Source organism: Lagopus muta, chromosome 7 (genome assembly GCF_023343835.1).
Source record: "Lagopus muta isolate bLagMut1 chromosome 7, bLagMut1 primary, whole genome shotgun sequence".
Taxonomy (NCBI): domain Eukaryota; kingdom Metazoa; phylum Chordata; class Aves; order Galliformes; family Phasianidae; genus Lagopus; species Lagopus muta.
This window is the reverse complement of record NC_064439.1, coordinates 35,652,833-35,660,485: the sequence shown is the minus strand read 5'-3', so window position 1 is coordinate 35,660,485 and position 7,653 is coordinate 35,652,833. Positions and strand designations below refer to the sequence as shown.

At 37.4% G+C, this 7,653-nt stretch overlaps 1 long non-coding RNA gene across 1 annotated transcript; it reads left to right on the top strand.

The window, feature by feature from the left end:
* The first annotated feature begins 674 nt into the window (after positions 1-674).
* LOC125696357 (uncharacterized) lies at positions 675-6,745 on the top strand. The gene is made up of 3 exons (XR_007378320.1): positions 675-738; positions 5,829-5,995; positions 6,097-6,745. It is a non-coding gene; the product is annotated as an uncharacterized LOC125696357 (long non-coding RNA).
* The last annotated feature ends 908 nt before the right edge of the window (positions 6,746-7,653 follow it).

The following is a 7,653-nucleotide window of genomic DNA, read 5'->3' as shown; positions in this document are numbered from 1 at the left end:
AGCTGTGTCTGCCTGAGAAAGATGATGAGTCCTTCTTTTCCCTGACATGATTTCCTAACTAGGAAACGATGCTGGCCTTATCACTGTAACACAGATCTATTACCTATGAGTGTCTCCTTCACATGAGCTCTGTCTATATCAACTGTCCAGCCAGGATGCTGGACAGTTGGGAGGTATACATGTGGCTGTGCCATGAACTTACAGCTTGGCTTTGAGAACATCACAGGCTTGTGCTTCTTCCTCCCTTTATCAGTTTCTTCTGAAAGTATCCCAAGGCATAGGCGATCCTCTCCCATTTCTAGTGAGTCTGGCACAATGTGCATAGCCTTAGCTAGGGCTTTGGTGCTCTACTATACTCAGCATATTTTAGTTGTTTTTTTTTTCTTTTTTTTTTTTTTTCCTAGATTTTAGTTGAGAAATAATGGGATTTTGGATTAAACTATATGTTTGATGTGATTTCCTCTTCCCTTTAAGGATTGACATATGCAGTCAGGTGCATGCCTATAACAGTTGTATGTTGAGTGTCAGCCTGAACCACTGATTGACCACCTGAGGCAACTACTGAGTCAGCCATGGGAGCACAGGTGAAGGCGATTCAGCTGTGTGACGGAAGGGGTGGAGCCTGGCTGCACCTCTCTTAGACCCTATATAAGGGCTGACTGCCATTGGTGAAGGATCCTTTTCTGGAGATCCTTCTTCTGTGGGGTCTTTCCTGTGAACCTAGATCTTTGGATACAGGTGAGCACTCCTTCCCTGTTAGTTTCTTTTCTGGTTGTCACCATGATAATCTTTCCAGCTGTAATGTCGACTGTAACAACAGTGCATGTAGAAGATGAAAAAGAAGCAGAGAAGACCTTGAGATGTATGGTTCTGACATTCTGAATTACTGTGATGTCAGCAGGTTGCGTGCATTGGTGACTGTCTTGAGTTCTTGCCTACTAAGAACAGACAGAAAGGCAAAACTTTTTAGCTTCATGCCTCTCATAGTGTGGTAACACTGTTGTGCATCTGAGCCTCTTGCTGTTTTTCAATTAAAGGTTTGTTTTTCATTCCTCCTTTAGAAGAAAATAAAATATCTCAGAGTTTCCTGCTGGCCTACGTATTCTATAAATGAACCATCCTTTTCATTGGTCTGCTTGTTACTGGAATTACTCTCAGCAAAAGCGTTTAGCTTTTATGTGTTGGCACGCTGTGTGCTAGGGAGAGATGAGAAAAGAATCGTTATAAAGGAAAAAAAAAAATAAATCCAAGGAGGTAAAGAGAGTTTGCTGTGAGGAAGTAAGATTGCCAACAGCTGAAAGAATTCTTGTTAGTAGTGATGATGAGGAAATAGAGTCCTCGGGGCAAGGAAACTGCTGAGAGAGGCCAAAGGACTTTGTAGGGAAAGGAGACTAGGGCTGGAGAATGGAAAATAAAATTGTCTGTCGTAGCAAGGATAAAGTGTTTTTCACTTTGATTTTTCCAATAGCAGAAGATAGGAATGTGAAGACTACAATGCAGGTCTTTACAGCTTGAAGGGACTTCATGGCAAGGTGTGATGCTCAAAATATATTGCTTATAATTAATAGCATAACAGATTCCTCCAGTCTCTTGTACTAATAACTACATAATTATGACACAAAATATTTATGGGCTTCTTTGCAAAACCTGTGATAGCTAGATATATATTAACCCTTGAACCAGCTAATGTAAAGCTCTGTGAGAGCAAAATAGGCAAACTACTGGCTTTCATGGCATCCATGATATGCCTCTCTTTTTTTTCTTTTTTTTAATTTTAGAAGACGTACATAAACTTCTAAGCTATTTAAGTGCTTTCATAAGCATACTTGTTGTGCTGTGAAGCAATGAGTGGGAAGATGAGGTTATACAGGCTAAAGCCTTTGGCAATGTTCACTATAGCAGTAAAAGTTCAATGAGGAAGTGTTGAAATTGTGTCAAAGGAGATTGTTCCAGCAGAGAACTCAGGACTATAAAAATAAATACATATTGCAGCTTTATGAAATGTTAAAGGACAATTTGAAAAAGGACCTTCAGCCTTTTTGTCCAGATGTTTAAAAAACAAAAATAAAAATTGCAGAATGTCATGTGAATTTTTCCTCTTGATAAACTTGAGGATTAGACAGAAAACTTGGGATTCATTCAGTCCCTCTAATCTTGAAATGACTTGAATCAGTCTCTGTGTAGAGGATAATGTTTACTCACGAGGTTCACCCAGATCTTTTTTTTTTTATTTTTAATTTACTAGAAATATAAGGACATTGAAGTATGGAAGGAAGACATAAGCAAGTCTTAAATGTAGCATTGCTCAGGAAAGTAGTGCTAAAAGAGACTCTTGGAATTATCCTACATTGAAATTAAAATATACATGTTTTAGAAATAGTATGTGTTAAAACAGTTCAATGGTAAGTTTCCTCTAACCTAGCTTCCGAGTTCTGCAAAAATGAATGGCTTTTACACAAAGGAGAGCTGTTCCATTAACCAGTTATTATTTATTTGTCAAGCAGTGTCTCACAAATGTACTGAAAAGGTGAAGCACAGCCCAATACAAACGTTTCCTTTCACTTGATTCATTTTGATGTTAATTGTATAGACCTGTAGCTCTCCTTGGATGAGATTTCTTTCTCAGCAGAGCAGAAACACTTATGTTACAATTAAAAGCCTATTTTCCATGCTCAAGTGGGACTTCCATGGTGCAGGGACCAAGTAATTTTCATGTTATTACTTTCTCAGTATTTTCTGTCTACAGTAGATTTTACTATATTCTCAGCAAGAATTTCTGTGCAGAACGTGACTTAAGGCAGCATGTTGCTTTCAAAAAAGCCAGAGATATAAGAAAAGGGTATTGTAACAACAATCACACGAAAATATCACATCCTTGCTATCTAGTTCACTGTGACAAGGCAGTTGAATTACATTTATGTTCTACTAACAACATTTCTTTTTTACTTTTATTTTTTTCCAAGTAGCATTTTCCAAATCAGAACAAGGGTAGGTTAGTAAGTTTAAGTGCATCAGAAGGGTTAATCTGGAATTGCTTCTTCTGGATAATCTTTTGTGTTGCCTGCTGTTTTCTTTAAATACTTCCAGCTGCATAACTACTGTAATAGCTATCCTAATTTTCATCCAATGGCCAAGACGACAGGAAATTTCACTCTGTGCCAGTTTGATTCTTAGTTTTGCATTTGACATCCACAGAAGTGAAAGAACACACTTAAAGCTCTAGTAGAATGCACGGTTTTCTAATAAGCCAATGCAGTATAAATTATGATCTCCATACTTTTTTGTGTGTTTTTCTGGTAAGCATCACCAATGAATATTTCTTACAAATCATTTTGGGTTTTACATATGTGACAAGACAGAAAGAGAAGGAAAGCCTTTAGAAATAATAATATAATTTAGTGTGCTGACAAGCTAAACACCACATATTTGGTTCAGGGAGTGCATCCATTTTGAAATTAAGTTTGTTCTTGGTTGTTACAGGAGACAGTGAAAGGGAAACCACCTCACATTTTAAGTGAGGCTGACATAACAGATCAGAATCAATTGTGCTGAGACTAATGGAGTGAGACTACCCACATCATTACCCTGCAGGCATTTCTTTGTCCAAGTCCTCCCTGTACTCACAGGATCTGATTTTGGTGGTTCATCCCTTCTGTCACCTCTTTGGAAAGATGATTTTGGAAAAAAAATTTTCTCCCCAAGTGTGCTGTTGCAAAGTTTCCTTTAAAGGAGTTGGAGGGTATTAGTGAAAACTAGCAGCTCAGGAAAATAAATAAATAAATAAAGTAAAACATTCTAATTATTAATTTTTTAGGCTAAAGTGATAGTGGCAGCAGTATTTAATAGTTTAGGAATTGGGTGCCCCAAGCTCTGTTCCTATCTCTAACAAGGCTCTGCTCATGCTTCTTTTCTTTTTGTACATTTCAGTTCTTTGGTTTACCTGGACTGTAAGTCACATCTGCACTGTTTGTGCAGTGAACATTGTCCACAGTGTAAAGAGGCCATCAGTCCATCTGCCATGGAGGTCCTAAGGACAGAGGATGCTGTTGCTATGACTTAATGTGACCTGCATGAGAAGAGCCCTGCATCTAATTACTATTATACCTACTCTAATTGTAATGTATTTTGGAAATAAAAATAATATAGTCTTTTGTTGATGACAGTTTCAGTTGTAAAAAGAGATTAAGTGAATGGCTAGCATAAGTGATGAAGTTACAGGCCTAGCTTCCCTCCAAGACATGTCGTCTACCTTTACAGTGGCCCACTCAGGTTGTGATGCATTTTTTCTGAGATACCCTTCCATACAGAGTCAGGACTGTTTAAAGAGTCCATCAATATCAGGCACTTTGGCATGTGTTATGAGTTTTATGGTACAAGGAAAGCTTTGTAACTGTGCCTGAACCGTGACAGTCCATGGGTCTGATTGCAGACTATATTTGTACTGCTAAGTGCCTTGGGAGCAGCAGCCCAATTTTTGTTCCATATCATAAGAGGAGAGAGAATGTGTTTATTCAAAAAAAAAAAAAACAAAAAAAAACCCCACAAAATATTATTTGGAACAAATGAACGTCAAAGGAGATCTCTGAATAGTGCAGTGTAGCCAGAGTTGGTATTCTAAAGTGGCCAGTTCATTCCAAAATAGCTAAACTGGTAGCAAGGGAATTATTGACTTCAGTTATTTTCAGTGTTTTTCATTAGACTTAGGTATTGATTTTTAACTAATTATCACTTACTACAGGTCACTGCAAATCCAAAGCTATGAATTTGGAAAAGGAACTTAAGCATTGCCAGGGAATCATGACTTATAATCGAGGCTCAATTAGGAAAAGAATGTGGATTTTACCGGTGTAAAAATTGTAATGTTTTGTCACTGTTAGAAGCTTTTAATGATGTAAATAAAGAGAAATCAATTATTTTCAATTCTAACAGACATACAAGGAAAAAATGTTTTACCAGCAGAATAGTTCAATTCTGAAGAAGCAGACAATTAATAAGTCTTTGGTTTCTGTTACGTTTAGTGGTATGTGGATTCCAGGTTATGTATTTTAAATGGATAATTAATTGCAGAGAAAGGGAGGGAGGCCTCATCCTGATTGCACAGCTATGTCATTGATCTTATGTGGTTTTGGCTTCTATTTCTTAAAAGATGTGTGACCCTGTCCATGAAGTCAGGAGAAAACAACCAAGAGAGGTCCAATGGGACTCTATTAAAGACAAAGTCTTCTCACAGAACAAACAAGAAACAACTAAAATAAAGACTACTAGACTATTTTATGGAACTTCCACTGCCAAAGCTAGTAGCAGTCTGAGGTGAGAAGTGATGAAGTGGAAGGCTTTCTTGTTCAGCATCAATTAAGAAGTGCTGAAGAGCAAATTCATTGCATACAGAGCATAAAGAACCCAAGCTGATGAACTCTCTGTACCTGTACTTCTTCTAAGAGTGTAGATGAAAATTGTAACAGCTCCAGAAACACTAGTATATAATGCTTCCAGTTTTGACAGTGCTCAGACAAAGGTGACTGGGGTCAGATGGTCTAGACTGTGGAAAATCCTGAGCTGAATTTTTCCTTGGTGATCTCTCACCCACCAGTGCCATACATTTGAGATAAGTGAAATATTGGTTTCTGATTGCATTCTTGCATGTAAATTATGTAGAGGATGCAAAGGACCAATAAAATATTTTCTGACTTTCCATGGTATGCTTCTCATTTAAACTGTGTTAAATTCTCATTAAAGTTGGTGATTGTGTGTAGACCTTTGCATATCATTTACCTTCTTGTAACCAGGAATATTTGTGAATCTGATTGCCCCTTCCTTTTTCCTTACAGGCAAGACGTGACAGGAGGTCACTCTGAAAAATTTCAACTGGAGATGACCTCAAGTCAGTCACTAACCGTGGGGTCTGGAGCTTTTTGGATAAGTTTGGCATCATTGTCTTAGCTGTGGGATCCAGAACCCTGTCTGTGTGATCTAAACTTCTGGCTAAAGACTAAAAGTGAGTTTGAACTGGCTATAGGAAGAAACAGCCTCAGGATCATTCCCAGTACTGTTTTCCTCATAACACACTGTACTGAGTGGTTTCTTTTCTTTTCACAGACTTCGTGTGGACTCAAATTCTGTTATATTTTAAAATAAGAGTGATCCATATTAAAGAAGCCAGTAAAGCCTTTCTATAGTTTTGTCAACAGCATGTTTCATTTTTTTCAAAAGCTTTCTGACTCCAGTGGCATCAATCATCAAAGCAACTCAAACTGTTTAGACTGCTTCTGGACCTTGCCTTGAACTATCCATCAGGGGGGCTTTGGGAATAGAAGAACAGCAATTTTTAAGAGAAGATGGAACAGTAAGGAAAAAGCTAAGCCATGTCCTTTGTTTGATTTCTCTTGTGAAATGAAACAAAAGAAAAAGATACTGAGCTGTCTGGACTAGTAGAATGAGCAGTTCAAAACACTACATTTTCAATTTGTTTCACTGGAAAGAAGTTCTTTGCTGCTACCATTTCTTCTGTTGTATAAAATACCTGTTTGCTCTTTAAAATGTACTAAAAATATATAAGAAAATGCGCACTCTATGAACTGAGTTACTTCTGCCTCCTCACTTGCTCCTGTCAGCTCTCCTACTTATGTTTATTTGTCTTCAGATTTTCCTAATGTCCTGATTTTGCTGCTGCTGCCAGCACTTTGAGAGATAGACACATCACAGAAGTGAGAAAAGGAAGAATCCAATAAAATTGGAGTTAAATTCATGGATTTGTGCTGCAGTTTGTTTTGTTAGAGATCTCATGGACAACCTGCATTTATTTTACGTTTCTGAATTTTTATATAGAATATAAATAAGGATGGCAGTAACTCTCTGTTTTTCAGAGATCACGTGAGGCTAAACAAGAGCATGTGCAGTTCATACTTTGAGAATTGGAGTTATACGAGTACTTTGGGTGGATGTATTAATTGTGCTCCTCTGAATGCTTCCCTTGAATTACCTGTCTCAGCAGGACAATTGTGATGATATGAAGTAGCTTCTAACATCCATCGCAGTAAATACAAAAGCCAAGAACTATGGAAATGTCTTCAAGACATTTTTGAGCAAGGGATTATTTACCTCAAGTTTAGGATAAATCAAAATGAGATATTTTATCATCCACAAAAATTAGGTGTGTCCAACATAGGAATATTTGGTCTTGACAACATAATAAATACAAGGTTATGGATCTAAATATGAGAAAATGAGTCTCTGTTGTAAGTGGGCAGACAGATAGAAATAGAAAGCAACCCTATCACTTTAGTCTAGCAGTTTGCTTGTTTAGCTACCATCATCACTATTTTCTGAGACCTTATGTTATCAGGTGAGTTTAGCACTGTACTTAATTTACTGAATGCTGCACTAACAAACAGTTTTGTTTACCCTTTAAAAATGGTATTGTAATTTCTTTTCATTTGCATCCTATTGTACACAAGCATAGATGTTATGTACACAGTACACAGTACACTTTAATTAACAGAGAGAAGTCTGAGGAAGGCTAATCACATTCTTACTACCAAAATCTATCCTGACTGCCTCTCTGAGGGAAAATGTGGGAAGTGATGTGCTCCTTGGGGGGGCGGAGGGGGTGGGTGGAAAGAAAGAAACAAAAATATTTTCTTTGATTAGCTTTAT